The sequence below is a fragment of the Oncorhynchus nerka genome, linkage group LG15 (genome assembly GCF_034236695.1).
Source record: "Oncorhynchus nerka isolate Pitt River linkage group LG15, Oner_Uvic_2.0, whole genome shotgun sequence".
In the NCBI taxonomy this organism is placed as follows: Eukaryota; Metazoa; Chordata; class Actinopteri; order Salmoniformes; family Salmonidae; genus Oncorhynchus; species Oncorhynchus nerka.
In genome coordinates, this window is record NC_088410.1 from 57,406,804 (window position 1) to 57,424,746 (window position 17,943).

Genomic DNA, 17,943 nt, shown 5'->3' on the forward strand with positions numbered 1-17,943 from the left:
TGCCTTAGGCATGCTGCAAGGAGGCATGAGGACTGCAGATGTGGCCAAGGCAATAAATTGCAATGTCCGTACTGTGAGACGCCGAAGACAGCACTACAGGGAGACAAGACGGACAGCTGATTGTCCTCGCAGTGGAAGACCACGTATAACAACATCTGCACAGGATCGGCACATCCGAACATCACACCTGCGGGACAGGTACAGGATGGCAACAACAACTGCCTGAGTTACACCAGGAACACACAATCCCTTCATCAGTGCTCAGACTGTCCGCAATAGGTTGAGAGAGGCTGGAATGAGCGCTTGTAGGCCTGTTGTAAGGCAAATCCTCACCAGACATCACCGGCAACAATGTCGCATATGGGCACAAACCCACCGTTGCTGGACCAGACAGGAATGGCAAAAAGTGCTCTTCACTGACGAGTTGCGGTTTTGTCTCACCAGGGGGGATGGTCGGATTAGCGTTTATTATTACACCGAGGCCTGTACTCTGGAGCAGGATCGATTTGTAGGGTCTGTCATGGTTTGGGGCAGTGTGTCACAGCATCATCGTACTGAGCTTGTTGTCATTGCAGGCAATCTCAACGCTGTGCGTTACAGGGAAGACATCCTCCTCCCTCATGTGGTACCCTTCCTGCAGGCTCATCCTGACATGACCCTCCAGCATGACAATGCAACCAGCCATACTGCTCGTTCTGTGCGTGATTTCCTGCAAGACAGGAATGTGAGTGTTCTGCCATGGCCAGCAAAGAGCTCGGATCTCAATCCCATTGAGCACGTCTGGGACGTGTTGGATTGAAGGGAAATATCCGGGAATTTGCAGGGTGCCTTCTTGGAAGAGTGGGGTAACATCTCACAGCAAGAACTGGCAAATCTGGTGCAGTCCATGAGGAGGAGATGCACTGCAGTACTTAATGCAGCTGGTGGCCACACCAGATGATCCCCCTTTGGCACATTATTTAATTTATGTTAGTCACATGTCTGTGGGACTTGTTCAGTTTATGTCTCAGTTGTTGAATCTTGTTATGTTCATGAAAATATTTACACATGTTAAGTTTGCGGAAAATAAACGCAGTTGACAGTGAGAGGACGTTTCTTTTTTTGCTGAGTTTATGATACATGTGGTATGATGAATTGACCAATATTATCTCTGTACAGTTCTATCTACAGTTCTATGTCCTCATTATTTCAAATTAATTTGAGCCGTCCAATTGAATGTTCTGATGTTTTGCTCATTTTGACACATTATCGTTAATGTTCTGACGACCTCATTTCACCACATTAAACTGTCCTAACGAATTTTATGTCAGCAGATGATATATTAAAAGACAGTGTCCAGGTACACCGTAGATCTTACAAACGATATTTGTTACAAACTCAACATCAATAATCCCGGGCAGCAAAAGCATTAAGAGTATTTTGCATGATGAGTATAACAAAGATTTTGGTTTCTCCATGGGATAGGTTTAGTCAGTCGTTTCTACCTGACTGTTTTGGCCGATATCTCCTCACATTGACTGTCTACCGACAATGCCCCAGTGCCAGTTTATATTGCGTGCATGCTTTAGAAACCATATGACACAGCATAAGCACTTACGTCTTTCGTTTCAACAATTTCTGGGGTTATCCATACAGATGGGAACTGTTAGCTACCCCTCTCTCTGCCTAACTAACCCCTTCCTTACCCCTAATCCTTCTGCTCCAGAGAACGTAGGCCGGTTAGTCACGCCCGCCAAAAAACTCGAGGACACTATTCGCCTGGCCGAGCTAGTCATAGAGGTCCTTCAGCAGAACCAGGAGCATCATGCGGAGGTGAGTGGGTAACTCCTCCTCTTCTCCTCCTCTCATCCCTCTCTTTATCTATCTCACTTCTTTACCCCCTCCGACACCTGGGCACGGCGGAGGGAGCTAGCCTATTCCTTCCTGACACCTGTTCATGTGTAGCGCTGTCTTTGTGCATGGGTAACTTTTAAAAAATCAAATCAAATAAAAAATGTCATCAAAGATTTAATACACAGGTGGAAATCCTTAATGGGAGATTAATAATGGATGTTAACATTGTACCAGTGCAATAAGGAGGCATTTTAAAGTGGGAGAGTGGTGAAGTGTGCCGTTCCCTTCTCCACTGACTCAAAATTCATAACCCCAGTGCTGCAATGCTACATAAAACATTGGTTACCTTGAAAGATGGTAATGTCTGATTTGATTTCAGCTTATTGTGTACAGTAGAGTACAGAGCATTTACAGGTAGCTCTAATGTAGGCTAGCTGCTCCTAGTCATACTGTACAGTAGGCGAAGCATGCTCATTCAGTGTTACTTTAGCTGAGAAGCTGGAACATGAACTAGAAACATCACTAAATAGGTTTCCCTTTACCTCTGTATTTGCCTAAAAGTATACTAAAATGAATGTAAAAGCATGATGAGCATGTATAGAAGATCTACAGGTGATCCTATGGGATCAATAAGATGAATGCGGATAAGCAGATGTATTCTATCTCTCTGACATATGCTTGACAGGCTGCAGTCACAAGTTCTGGAGATCAATCGGTACAGTATAATTATTTCTCTTTCTCCTCAGACCCATCACCAACCTCCTCTCCCTATCTATCGCATGTTGGCCTGCACAGAGGCTGCCCTTAGTGTTATAAGGCTGAGGGAAATCCACTAGAGAGGGTGGCTGTTGTGTGTTGGTTCAGAGACATCAGCTAACATGCTGACTGTAACGCACCGCCATACTATAGGCTGCACAACATCACGTTGATCATAGAGCATGTCCATGGGGCCATAGGGACTAGTCTTCTTCTCTCTAGCAGCATGTTGAAGTGACATATGCCACAGTATACTCTTTGTGGTTCTTTTAGGGTTTGATTGAATCCCCAAACTCCACCATGAACATAAATGTGTCTATCCTCTCCTTCCTCCATCCAGCTTTAAGTTCGGGTTTCAAATCGCGGTTCCCTCTCTTTGAACATTTAGAACATTCCTCCTCCTTCCGGCTTCTCCTCTTCCATCTCTCTGCTTTCCCTCTTTCCGTCTAAGAATTGTTCCTCCACTCGTTAATCCTTTAAAGAAATGCTTGATGCTGTAGATACATTAATGTGACTATCCTCCCTGTGTTTTCACTGTCTGTATGATCGGTGATGTTCGCTCCCTGCAGGGCAAAGAGGTATGTGGTGAAGTTGAATGAGAACACCCCTCCCCCCTAACCCTCTAATGGTTTGTGCATGTCCAGTAGATGCCCTGTCCCCATTTCTCTGACTTGTTGGTACACTCCAGGACTGCTCTTTTGGGCTTGTTGTATTGGGACTGTTGTGAATGATGGTGCCTGCTGTAGCACTGGAGCCTGTAACTTCTCTGGCTGAGACGGAGCACCGAGCTTGGGCATGCTTGTAGAGACCTGGGCCTTGCCTGTGTTCCTTTCCCCCAATATAGGATGGAGCATCCAGTTTACCTGTCCACCCCCCCCCCCCCCATCCCCACCCACACCTCTCCCTGAGTCCACACTCTCCCCTGCCCTGTGTATGATGATGATAGTGATGATGATGATGGAGCACAGCTTGGTCTTCTGCCTGTACTGTAGTAGTCGGGCAGGGGGTGGGCATGTAAGTGGTCAGACAGGTAAGTGAGGACCTGACTGCAGTGCCGTCCCCCTGCGCTTTGCTGGCTATAGTCCCTCTATGGCAGATGTTTTTCCAGGGGTATCGAATCGATATGGAATAAAAGCATGCAGCATAACAGGAATGATTATTCGTCCTGTCAAGTTTTTCCAACAATGAGCAGATAACCCAAGCCCAGACTGCAAGCACAGCAGCAAAATCGAGAGAAGCAGAAAGGTCAATGGAAATAGACATGGAAAAATACCTCTTTCTGGCCCACTAAGTACCAGTGTTTACTCTAACTAGTAGTCCCAAAATATCTGGGAAAACAATATCAAGAACACTGGTTTATCCAGAAATTGTCCCTCTGGAAACCCTGTAGCTAGTAGAGAAGCTATGTGCTGCAGTCTGCGGTCGGTGTGCCTACTTCCTGTTATATGGCTGAGAGCAGTGCATGGACATGACCCGTGTCACATTCACATCTAATGAGGAGTGTTCTGTTGGTATGGCAATGATGTGAATGGTGGAAACGCGAGGTCCTTCCTGGTCCTGGTGAGCATGTAGGGACTTATCCACCTCAGTCTGCATGAGAAAAGGCACCCCCCCTCCCCCGGCTGTGACCCTCCCTCAATCTAGAGATATCTGATCAATGAATAGAACAGAATGGATCAGCTTCATGATATTATTATGCTATTACCTGCTTTGTGTATAAATGTATTGTAAAATTGTTCTCACATTGGTGGGAGGTTATCTAAGGTTTCAATTAGCCCCAAACCCTTTAGTCTTCACCAGAAAGAGCTGTGGATTGGTTTTACTCATTCTTGGAGAACACGTGGGTTTGCAAGGCTACAGACAACCATTGCTATAGTTAACTGCATACAATCACTACATTTAATGGTCCACCTACCTACACATGATATATCAGTCCACAGTGCTATGCTGGCGTGGGTTTGTTAGAGCTCTGATTAGCTCCAGTATGTGTGTGATCCTCCCTGTCCTGCCTGCTCTACCCCACATCCTCACACCCTGACTGGGGCTTGTGTTCACCGTTCACCCCCTCCTTGGTTCTGTCCCTGTCCTGTCCGTGGTATCTGTGTGTGTCTAGGCCTTTGCCTGGTGGTCTGACCTGATGACGGAGCACGCTGAGACCTTCCTGGCTATGTACGCCGTGGACATGGACGCTGCTCTGGAAATCCAGTCTCCTGAGAGCTGGGACAGCTTCCCTCTCTTCCAGCTGCTCAACGACTTCCTCCGCACTGACTGTATGTTTCATGTGTCTCTTCTATATACACCAATGGCTTTCTCCATCCAATAAACATTAAGGAACAAGTTGGACTTGGAATGTGAAAGGGCTTAATCACCCATTCAAAAGTCACCCCCCCCAGGAAACATAGATAGGCGTAGGATAGGGAAAGGAGGATACCTAGTCAGTTGTACAACTGCATGCATTCAACTGAAATGTGTATTCTGCATTTAAACCAACCCCTCTGAATCAAAGAGGTGTGGGGGACTGCCTTAATCAACATCCAGGTGGGCTGGGGACAGAAAGGAGTCATCAGGCCAGGTAATCCTGAGGCATGGTCCCAGGTCCCAGGGCTCAGGTCCTCAGATAGAGCGAGAGAGAGGGAGCGAAAGAAAGAAAGAAAGAAAGAAAGAAAGAGAAAGAGAGAGAGAATTAGAGAGAGCATATTTAAATTCCCACAAGACACTGGATATGACAGGAGAAATACTCCAGATTTAAAACACTGACCCTAGCCCTCCGACACATAAACTATTGCAGCATAAATACTGGAGACTGAGACGAGAGGTCGGGAGACACTGTGGCCCAGTCCGACGATACCCCCGGACAGGGCCAAACAGGTAGGAATATAACCCCACCCACTTTGCCAAAGCACAGTCCCACACCACTAGAGGGATATCTTCAACCACGGATTGACCATCCTGAGACAAGGCCGAGTATAGTAAAACAATAAAACACACACTGTACTGTGGCACACCCACACGGCTTGTCCTGCGCCTCTGAGAGGTTTATGCTATAACATCAATACGGTGTTCTCGCTCTCTCTCTCTCTCTCTCTCTCTCTTCTGCCTAGATAACTTCCCCTCTGTAGTGTTTATAGCAATAATAACAATCTAACCATGTAACAATATATATGTAGTTATAATCTCTCTATTCTCTCTCTTCTTCTGCTTCTAGATCACCTGTGCAATGGGAAATTCCACAAACACCTGCAGGACCTCTATGCTCCCCTGGTGGTCAGATATGTAGACCTGATGGAGTCCTCCATCGCTCAGTCTATCACCAGGGGCTTTGAGGGAGAGTCCTGGGTGCCTGTAAAGTAAGGGGCCGTCCTTCCTCACACTAACTGTCTATTCTAGGAGAGGCCAGGAGAGAGACACTCCTACAAGACTACTATATTTAGGAGAGCAGTCTTGTTGTTCACTCCTTATTGACTGCCTCAGAAAACTCCACAGCCAGAACAGTTTGAGGAGAGTAATAGATAAGGAGTTTATTTTCTGATAAGGAAAACCTATCCCAAAAGGCATTCATAAAACGTTTATTAGGAGACATAGGTCTCGGAAATTAGTTTTTCGAACTCCAGAAACAAATTAAACCTGAATATGATGGTAGCTATGACTCGTACGGTATTATAAAAAAAAATATTAGTTTTGTGATTGGAAGCTTCAAGCTTTCGCGGATATTGTGCGGTAAACTTGCAAAAGCGCAACAGGCAATACTGTGCCACATTCGGGACCCTCATCCCAGACTAGGTCGCATGTAGTTTAGTTGAAGTCAATCTCCAATATTTCCATCCTTTTGTTTTGTGGACTAACCCTCATAGTGTGTGCTTTGAAATGTCACTAGGGATAGAAGCTCTCCAGTGTATTTTGTGTTGCTAATTTTCTCTTTTTCACTTTACAACCAATACTTATTGATTTGTCATGCCATTTACATTTGCGTTGCTTTCTTTTAAATGAAGCTCTTTTTACAAAAGCTCTAAACCTCAAAGGAAAATACATATTTATAGACAATAGGTCTTTTGGATAACTTTGCTGTTTTGCCTTACTGCTCCTTTTATATATATATATATATATGCATACAATCCACCGCTTATTCTGAATGTAGTAGGTCCTCTTTTTGTATGTGCTTCAGAGAAAAACTGCTTCTCTAACTGTTGCTCTTGTCTATGTGTTACTTTTACATATTATGTCTGAAGATGCTCCGTTTCTTTGTGTGACTTTTCCTCTTGTGTTCTGGATTTGATTACTTTTACTGCACAGTTTCACATGGCTTTGAACTGCAGCAGCATCTACATTACCACTGTTCTGGATTTATTTTGTTCTTTTTGTCTGTCTCTTCTGCAGGAGTTTGACAAGTAATCTGCCCAATGTGAATCTCCAAATACCAAATGTCAACCTCCAAATTCCCAAAGTACCAAATCTGCCGCCAGTAGCAGGACTATCAGTTAACCTTCCAACAATGCCTAGTTTTTCCACCCCGACATGGATGGCTGCTATCTATGACCCTGAGTGTGTATTCAACTAGTTCACCTTAGATTTATGTACATCAGCATCGTGTTGCCTTGGTATGAAGATGTCCCCTAGATCCCCTTGTCGCAGGTCATTGACAATAGAAGGCCAAATTAAAATATTGATTTCGATTTTGAAATGTCTTTGCCAATGACCTGCTTAGGCATTATGTGAGGGAAGATAGCTTTGTTTCTCAACTACATAGGCTAGTGCACACCACACACATTACAAACGCATTACAGATACCATTCCGTTCCTCAAATCAAATCTGGAGTAAACAGTCTTTACCGATCATATCATGTTCATGCCAAGAGCACTGCAAGGGGGTTACGGACAGTAGTTTAGGCTTGTTTAAAGTTTAGACTTGTTTGTTCTTGAAATGAGTGGCTATTTGACAAGCTCTCATTTCCTCTCAACATGCATGCAGTTGAGCTGTGAGGTATAGAGATACAGATCCAAACCATGTTTCACTGGAGGTTTTGGGCTTGTTGCACTGAAATTTATTGTGACAGTGGACATTATGATAATCTGGAATTTTCTGTCCAATGTGTATCTCTCCGCCTCTCTCCTACAGTTTTCACTAGCTGTATAAAGAATGCAGTGGTTAGTCCGTAGTGCTCATGAAAAGTTGACTGTACCAGTGATTGCTTATGGAAGGTACAGTTGAACATCGCATCAGCACCCATGTATGAATACTGCTGGTCCTGGCTCACATGACTGTCTGTGGCCAGTGGGATAGGGTGGGCGGGGCCAGGTGGTCAAAGGGTGGGATCATAGAAATTGAATCACAAGAATGGACATCCCCATTCTAGTCAATGGGTATTTCTGTTTTAGTGGTTTTATTTCTATGGTTGGGGTGGGTAAGTGGGTAGAGATTCTTCCCGGTGGTAACTGGGTGGGTGGATTGTTCGCTCAATCCTCTGAAGCAACCACCACTTCAGTGCAGCTGGCATCCAACGCAGTAGAGATCTGCCCCCTCTCCTGTCCTCCTTTCCTCTTCTCCTCCTTCTTTTCCTGCATCCCTCTATCCCAGTCAGCTCTACCCAGGATGGCAGCACCTTCAGACAGGACTGCATGGTGTGTTTAATAGCTACTGTACAATAGGATACCCACCCAGTATCACCAGCCTGAGGACATGGGGGGGTGAGAGATTGGGCTGCTCTTTTGGAGTTTTATTTTCTGTGATTGATCGTGTATACTCCAAACAAATCCAAGTTCAATAGAGATAAATTAAACCTACGTTTGAACACACAATGATAGCCATGTTTTAGGACACGCCCTCCCTCACCTCTCCACTCCCCTGTGTTGTATTACAGACACAAGTCAGTGTGTGTGATATCTGCAGTGACTATCCTGCATGAACCCACTCCACACCTAAAAGGCTATTAATAACCAGGTGCTACAGCATGGTTATTGAAATGTTATTTTCAACCCTGTCCTCTTATTCTTCCCATACACTGGCTCTGTCTAAACTGACGATATGTTATTTATAATTGAATTTAGTATGAGGGAAACGACTCTGAAACAGTCGGCCGGTGTGTGGTCAGAATAAAGGACCTTTGACCCCAGTGTTGAGATGTGAATGACCAGCATCCTCCTCTACACCCCCCTGACCCCTCTATCTTCTGTGACCTTTGGTTTCTGACCTGTGTGTGTTTGGGTGTACCGTGGCTGTGCAGCAATGGCTCTGGGACGTCGGAGGACCTGTTCTGGAAGCTGGAGGCCCTACAGACCTTCATCAGGGACCTACACTGGCCCGAGGAGGAGTTCGCCAAACACCTGGAGAACCGCATGAAGCTCATGTCCAGCGACATGATTGAGAATTGCGTCAAACGGTGTGTGTGTGTGTGTGTGTGTGTGTGTGTGTGTGTGTGTGTGTGTGTACTGTATGTCAGGGTGTGTTATTATCTGTGTGTTGTGTCGGTACTGGTGTGTGTGGGGGTCGGTGTCTGTGTTAATTTCGTCAACAATAACTATGACGAGAAGTACTTGTCAACGACCTATTTTTCCAGACTAAAACTATGACGATAACGAGACGTGATGCCTTGGGGGAACAAACAACAATAACAAATTACTTTTCATTTTAGTCATCGAAAATGTGATGAGACGAGACTTCCAAGTGAGACTAATGGACATCTTTATTTGACATGAAACTCCTTTTCATCTGTTTTGTCCAATCATAAGCATGCATGCAGAATATTCGATGCAATCCTCTCATTGAAAGAATTGACATCTTTCAGTTGCGTGGTCTGATTGAGCTGATCTGCCCTGCTCTCACCCACACAGCTCCCAGGCGGTCACTTCAGTCAGTTGTCAATCTTTTGAAGTGATGCGAAGCCAGGACACTTGACTTGTAACTAACCTCAACTAGAAACAATGTTTATGGCCTCCTGAGTGGTGCAGTGGTCTAAGGCATTGCAGTGCTTGATGTGTCACTACAGACCCTTCTTTGATACTTGGCTGTGTCACAACCAGCCATGACCGGGAGTCCCATAGGGACTACAGACCCTCATTCGATCTCAGGCTGTGTCACAACCGGCCGTGACAGGGAGTCCCATAGGGCGGCACATAATTGGCCCAACGCTGTCTGTGTTAGGGGAGGGTTTGGCTCATCACGCTTTAGTGACTCCTTGTGGTGGTCCGGGCTCCTGCAGACTGACTTCGGTCGGTCGTTAGTTGAATGGTGTTTCCTCTGATACATGCTTCCGGGTTAAGCGGATGGGGTGTTAAGAAGCGCGTCATGTTTCGGAGGACGCATGGCTCGACCTTCACCTCTCCCGAGCCCGTTGGGGAGTTGCAGTGATGACACAAGGTCATAAAAGGGGGTAACAATGTTTACTCTCTCTTACTTTCATGTAGGCTATTTTTGCTTTGAATAAATAACATGTGCGCTGTTATGTATTCATTTGTGTTGCCTAATCTTGCGCAACGGTCAGCAAATGCGAGTTGTGGTTGCTTTTTTCCTATGGAAAAAACGAATGCCATTTGTTGACTATTAGGAGTACAGTAACTGTGACAGCATGGAATTCAAAGGAGGCGATAGACAGATGGGTAAGGGGAGAAAGAGAGAATGACCACTTGGGAGAGATGAGGATCCCGGTGCCACCACCCCGCTGACCAGAAGCTCTCGGGGTGTGCGAGAACACGTGGGCGGACGAAGAGAGAGCAGTAGGAGTAGCGGTGTTGTCTGTGGTGATCCATGTTTCCGTCAGTGCCAAGAAGTCGAGGGACTGGAGGGAGGCATAGGCTGAGATGAACTCTGCCTTGTTGGCCGCAGATCGGCAGTTCCAGAGGCTACCGGAGACCTGGAACTCCACGTGGGTCGTGCGCGCTGGGACCACCAGATTAGGGTGGCCGCGGCCACGCGGTGTGGAGCGTTTGTATGGTCTGTGCAGAGAGGAGAGAACAGGGATAGACAGACACATAGTTGACAGGCTAGAGAAGAGGCTACGCTAATGCAAAGGAGATTGGAATGACAAGTGGACTACACGTCTCGAATGTTCAGAAAGTTAAGCTTACGTAGCAAGAATCTAATTGACTAAAATGATTAAAATGATACAGTACTGCTGAGGTAGGCTAGCTGGCAGTGGCTGCGTTGTTGACTTTGTAGGCTAGCTGGCAGTGGCTGCGTTGTTGACACTACACTAATCAAGTCGTTCCTTTGAGTGTAAAGTTTCTACAATGCTGCTATTCGGGGCTAGCTGGCTAGCTAGCAGTGTTGATTACGTTACGTTGCGTTAAAAGAACGACAATAGCTGGCTAGCTAACCTAGAAAATCGCTCTAGACTACACAATTATCTTTGAAACAAAGACGGCTATGTAGCTAGCTATGTAGCTAGCTACGATCAAACAAATCACACCGTTGGGACTGTAATGAAATGAAATGAAAATGTGATACTACCTGTGGAGCGAAGCGGAATGCGACCGGAATGCGAAAGTTCTATTCAGTAGACGTTGGCTAGCTGTTGGCTAGCTAGGAGTGACTCCTACGTTAAGGACGACAAATAGCTGGCTAGCTAACCTCAGTAAATTAAGATAATCGCTCTAAGACTACACACTCTAAACTACACAATTATCTTGGATACGAAGACAGCAAAGACAACTATGTAGCTAGCTAACACTACACTAATCAAGTCGTTCAGTTGAGTGTGATAGTTACTACAGTGCTACGGTAGACGGTGAACGTTAGCTAGCTGGCTAGCTGCTGGGCAGATAGGAGGACGACGAAATACGATAATTACGCAATTATCTTTGATACAAAGACGGCTATGTAGCTAGCTAAGAAGAAATTGCTAAGATTAGACAAATCAAACCGTTGTACTATAATGAAATGTAATGAAATGTAATGAAAAGTTATACAACCTGCAGACCGAAGCAGACCGAAGCGCGGATGCGACCGCTCGGATGCGACCGCTCGCTCCAACCCGCAAGTAATACTTCTGGCATTTTAGGAAAGCTCAAATTATTCCCTTTTCAAGAAAACCACTGTTATTTACCACCCTTGACGGTTATGATGGGGAGGAAATCAAAGCTGTAAATTGTTTAACCTGTAGCCAAGGCTTTGTACACTATATGGTTCAGGGTAGCCTAGTGGTTAGAGCGTTGGACTAGTAAACGGAAGGTTGCAAGTTCAAACCCCTGAGCTGACAAGGTACAAATCTGTCGTTCTGCCCCTGAACAGGCAGTTAACCCACTGTTCCTAGGCCGTCATTGAAAATAAGAATTTGTTCTTAACTCATCTTGCCTAGTAAAATAAAGGTACAATTAAAAAAAGTTATATATATATATATATATAGCTTTCATGGGTTACAATCTGCCACAATATCAATGTAGGCAGCTAAAGAACACAAGGGCCTAGTTGGAAAAGGTTATCTAAATGTGAACATGATAAAGTCAGAGGTAGCCTAAATATGTTTTATTTATTTTGTATTTTTCTTATTTATTACAAAAACCACAAGGAAGGGGTAACATTAAAGTATTAGAACATGAAGGACAAACAATACAGCATCAAGATACTATCAAACATGTATGAAACTGTCCGCAACAGAGCCATCCTTATTGTGTGAGGGTGTTTGTGCATGATAGTGATATAAAATATACGTCATAGTGTCCTTTTTCATGATCACAATCTTGTGAAACCCGAACCCTCTAAGATCCCCCTACAGTTCCCCAATAGCTGTCCCTCAACCATTCGAGAACCCTCCCACAGTGCCCCCATTCCCCACCCCAAGAACCGAACCCCCCAATGCACCAACAACTAAGAGAATGAACTAAAGAGAAAAAAGGAAAAGACAGAAGAAAACAACAATGCAAAAAAAGGACATCAAGGACAACTGAAATCATAACAGCAATGCCAACTGTATATGTTTGTGTGCATGTCTGGCACTATTACATGTATGTGTGTGTTCTTGTATGTGTTTATTGGAATGAGTGTGTGTGTATATGCATGTGTACAAACACCTGCACGGCATCAGCCTCAGGCAAACCGGCATTAGTTGTAAAAACACTTCCACGTAGTGTCATTCAAATGTACTAATATTCATTATTTAATAGAAAAAAACTGCACTGACTATTACAAGACTAAAATAGCTGTGACTATTACAATACTAAAATAGCTGTGACTAATACAAGACTAAAATAGCTGTGACTAATACAAGACTAAAATAGCTGTGACTAATACCAGACTAAAATAGCTGTGACTAATACAAGACTAAAATAGCTGTGACTAATACAAGACTAAAATAGCTGTGACTAATACAAGACTAAAATAGCTGTGACTAATACAAGACTAAAATAGTTGTGACTAATACAAGACTAAAATAGCTGTGACTAATACAAGACTAAAATAGCTGTGACTAATACAAGACTAAAATTGCTGTGACTAATACAAGACTAAAATAGCTGTGACTAATACAAGACTAAAATTATCATGAGTTTTAGTCGACTGACAATAACTAAAACTAACGAAGGATGAAATGACTAAAATGTGACAAAGGCTAAAACGTATTTAAAGACTAAAACTAAAATGGCTGCCAAAATGAACACTGGTGTGTGGTGTTGTGTACTGTCAGTGTTGGTGTGTGTGTGTGTCTCTCGATCATGTGGCTGGACATGAGCCTCTGCCTCAAACTAAATACCATACATGACATAGAGATGTTCCCTGACGTGTATTGCAGCACTAGGATGGCATTTGAGTCCAAGCTGGCAAAGAGCAGCAGGGGAACAGACTTCCGCATCTCCGCAGCAATATGCACCATGTTCAATGTGATGGTGGACGCAAAGGACCAGTCTTCCAAGCTGTGTGCCATGGAGATGGGCCAGGAGGTAAGACTGTGGCACTACCAATGCAAAGGTTGTGGGGTCAATTCCCAGAAGGGATCACCTACTAAAACTGTACCACCCAAGTAGATGAAATGTGTGTTAAATATCTCTTTCAGAAACAGTATCACACCCAGATAGATGAACTGATTGAGGAGAGTGTAAAGGACATGATCCAACTCATGGTGGCAAAGGTACACTTAGTTTTTCTTCTTGTCCTCCCTGATGATACTTAACTCGTATTGTGGTTGACCTCGTAGTGCTTTGTGGCACTAGAAAAGTAGACCAAGGTGATTTGCAGTCTGGGATAAATGTTGTTATTATTAGTTTGTTTATTGTTGTTTGCGTGTCCCACTTCTCAGTTTGTGGTTATTCTGGAGGGTCTGTTGGCCAAGATCTCCCGATACGATGAAGGCACTCTATTCTCATCGTTCATGTCATTCACGGTAAGACAAGGCTTCTCTGCTGTACCGCCTCCAATATCATACCAGATGGCACTATGCTTCCGTCAATTATTCTAGGTATACCGATGACTGCAAATGATGGAATTCTCATATTGTCTTGTCATAATCTGCCTGTAATTTCAGGTGAAAGCTGCTTCAAAGTATGTGGACGTCCCTGTAAGTGTGCCACGGTCCCAGTCGATCTCCGTAAAATGTCAAACCAGTAAAAAAAGCTATGTAGTCAGAAAGGAAGTACTTATCGTTTCCTTAATTCAAATCAAAATACATTCTCGTGTGTTTGGGGTGATTTTACTGTACTGTGCGTAGCTGATACATTCTTCCCACGTAACCTTTGCCACGGCCCCTCCCGCCCCGCCTCTATGTCTTTAACACTATTGTACCGTGTGAGTCTGTATAAAGTACATCACATCCTTATTTCATTGAATCGAGTTTTCTACATTTTTAATTACACGTGTCATGTATTCTCAATAAATGTTTCCAAATCTGCATCCCCGTACACGTGACTAATAAACTCAATATAATCTAAATCTGACATAAATGACACATTTACAACGTCTATGTTTCTGGTTGTGTTTGCAGAAGCCTGGGATGGACGTTGCAGACGGTTATGTCACCTGCGTCCGCCATTCGCAGGACATTCTGCGAGATAAGGTCAATGAGGAGGTGTATATAGAAAGGTTATTTGACGTAAGTAAGATGCCGTCTCCCCCTGACCGATAGGGAGGGAGCTTTCCAGAATGTGGCAAAACAATTGTGACAGGAAAGGGATATTATATGTCACATTTTAAGACCAGGCGCTGTGTGTATGCCTACCACAGCCTGGAACAGAAGAGGCTTGTGTTTTATTATCTTCCTCTATAGGCTTTTCTCCTCGTCTCTCTATCTCTTCTCCTCTGTTCTCTGAACCTCTCTGCTCCTGCCCACTCTATTCTGGTGTGCATCGCCACAGTGCTTTTGGACCTTTGTGGATTGGTTGGATCACTTTTTGTTTACAAGCAAAGAGTCCAAGCAAGCACCATCGGGCAGGATTATCGAAAAAGCAGTGCTCTCTGGGTAAAGAAAAATAAAGAAATGATGTACAGGTCATCTAATAAACTCCAACACTAGGAGACGTCATAACCAACTTTCCCTTTTTGTCTAAGCAATACCAAATAATATACAGTATTTTAAAATGCACGTTCGCGTTTTGAAGCGGTCTTGCGAAGCAAAAGCCAATGATATGAGAGCACTGTCTTACAAGCACATAATCCTTATGTGGTACATTAGAAATAATGTGTCCACCATTTCCGTGAGGTGTTACTACGGTGACGTGTGTTTGCTTCATACCCCTGAAATGTATAAACTGTACAGTATTGTGGTGCACAGGTGTATGTATGTGTGTGTGTGTGTGTGTGTGTGTTGGCTTTGTATGTTTGAAAGGCGTGCGGCAATGTGCTGGAGTCGTTTAGTACGTGTGTTGGCTGTGTATTAGTGTATTTGAGAGGTGATACTTTGTGCAGTAGCCTACTGTTCCTGCGCTGTCACTCTGTGTGTGTTGGCTTTGAGTGTTTGTGACGTGTGCTGCTATTGTGCTAGAGCGGTGTGTATTTTGTGTTTGCAAGGTGTGATGTACTACTGTGAAGCGTGTTTAATTCCATCTTGAAGGTCAACACTGACTGTCCCTGTCTCTCTCCTTGTGTTTCCACACTGCTTTAAGAGTACAGCCCCTCCTCCTCACTGTTTCTGATGTGTGATTGTATAGCTGGCTCTAACCTGGCCTTACCCAGCACTACCACGTTTGACTGTTTCATGTCTTTTGAGCTGTGGATGTTTTGGTTTTAAATGTTGTATTTCTGTTAGTTGTGGAGTGTCTTTGGTGATTAACTTTTGTTTTATTTAACATTATTTTCCCTCCTAATGCTATTATATTCAAACCATCTCTTTGCATGTAGTATCTCTGCTGCGTCTCTCTCTCTCTCTCTCGCTCTCTGTCTCTCTCTCTCAATTACTTTCTTTCTTTCTTTATTAACCCCATAACTCCTGCCGCCTCCTCTTTTCTTCAAAAAAGTGGCACTTATCTCTAATGTCGCGTTGTTTTAGCACATTATGTTGATAAGGCATGATTTCAAGTCAAATAATCTTCCTGTGTACATCTTCTAGCATGACCTTCCACCTCTAAGAGTTATGCCTCAGTCATACTACACATACAGCCCACCAACCGCACGCACGCACGCATTCACCCAGCCACCCACGAAGCCACCAAACCCACCTTCCTTCCAGGTCTGCATGCACTGCACGCACATACTGTAGGCTCAACTCGACAGTGTGAAGTGGACAGGCATCCATCCGCTAAAATCTGACCTCAAGCGTCAAGCCAAAACCTCCTGACCAACCAATCATCTCTACAGGACAAAAACCAACCTGGTTACAATCAAATTAGAGCTAGGGCAATTAGACCAATCAAACTAATAAAAGAAACAACCAAGCCAGGTCCAATCCTAGCCCTTCAGGTCTTTCATTCCTGGCCCTGCCTACTCACTCCACATGACTCAAAGTTCATTTGTCTTTTTCTGGACGTTCGGAGGAGGACGACCGTTTCCTATCTTCCTTGGTTCATCACTCTTCTTCTCTCGTGTGCTGTTCTCTTATAACTTGCTCTCTACTGTGAATCATCTGGGTCAATCTTATCCTACACTCTGAATGAATGAAACATTCTTCAAATAAGGTATAAGAAAATAGCACAACTGTCTGCTCCTTGCCTGCCTATAACCATTTACTCACTTTGTCATTATGATTTCATTTCGGCAAATGGTCGAGTTGAAACGAGACTGTGAAGTTACAGTATGTAGAATGAATGTTCTACGATGTTGTCGTGTTGCTTATGTGTATTGGAGAACCTTCACAAGGCTTTAGTGCTGGTCTAGATCATTTGAAGTATAGCATTTATGATACATTCAGATCCCCTTACAATATACTGTACAAATGGTATATGGGTATGCCATATTATGTTCAGTTTAGACATGTACCTACTAAGAACAACTTGTGTCAAGTAGATATTTCTGTCCCTGATTGTACTGGAGACAGAAAGTTTGTGCCAGAAAACATGAACATTTTATAGTTTTAATGTCTAGCTAGCACTACTAATATACCCTGGCAATTTATTAATCATTTCATTGTTTCCCTCGGATTTACTTAGTGCCATGCAGTGCTTGGAAAAATGGGAATTCTGAAAGAATTAATTGGCTTTTTCCTGAAAGAAGTATTTTATGCATGTTCAGTGTGTGTTTATTTCTCCACTGCAGAGTGTGTGTGTGTGTGTGTGTGTGTCTTTTTTTTCTCTCGAAATCTGTGTTGTCTTTCCTGGAAAATACTGTAAATGTCTGTGTGTGTTAGGTGTCGGAAAGTACTTCGCTATGTGTTAGTGTGTTTTGCTTGTAAGACGTGTGTGTGTGTTCACTAGAGAACATATCAAGCTGCATCTTGATATGCAGAGAGCTCTAGTTTGTGCTTGTTTGTGTTTGCGTCTACGTGTGTGTGTGTGTTTTGCTGGAGAACGCTGTGTTTGTGTGTGTTGCAGCAATGGTACACAGCCACCATGAACCTACTGGGGACCTGGCTCACTGAGCGCATGGACCAGCAGCTCCATCTCTACCAGCTCAAGATCCTCATCAGGATCGTCAAGGTAACTCACTGCCAGGGTAGGGGTTGATCATCTGCACTGTATCTCAGCTATTGTAACTATTTTGACACTAGTGTCGCTTTATTTGATAGCAAAATGGGAAGATGATTGAAAATGTACACTGAAAACATGTCAAGGCAACACAAGCCTTGTGCTCACACTGCAGGCCTTAATGCTCAAATCAGTTTTGGAATACTGACTGTCCAAACAGCAAGTTACAAGTGACAATTGGATTTGTGTGCTCAGACTAGTCATTTGCTGTCATGGCTACTCTAGTTGTCATGGTAATGGCAGGTGTGCGTGTGCAATGGTGTAGCCTGATTGGTCGTGGCGGTGCTCATGCTTTCTGTTACTCAGAAGTTGTTGTGTAGCAAG

The 17,943-nt window shown here is 44.0% G+C and overlaps 1 pseudogene; it reads left to right on the top strand.

Moving 5' to 3' along the window:
• LOC115142953 (calcium-dependent secretion activator 1-like) overlaps positions 1 to 17,943 on the top strand; it is a 155,195-nt pseudogene that overhangs the window by 134,858 nt on the left and 2,394 nt on the right.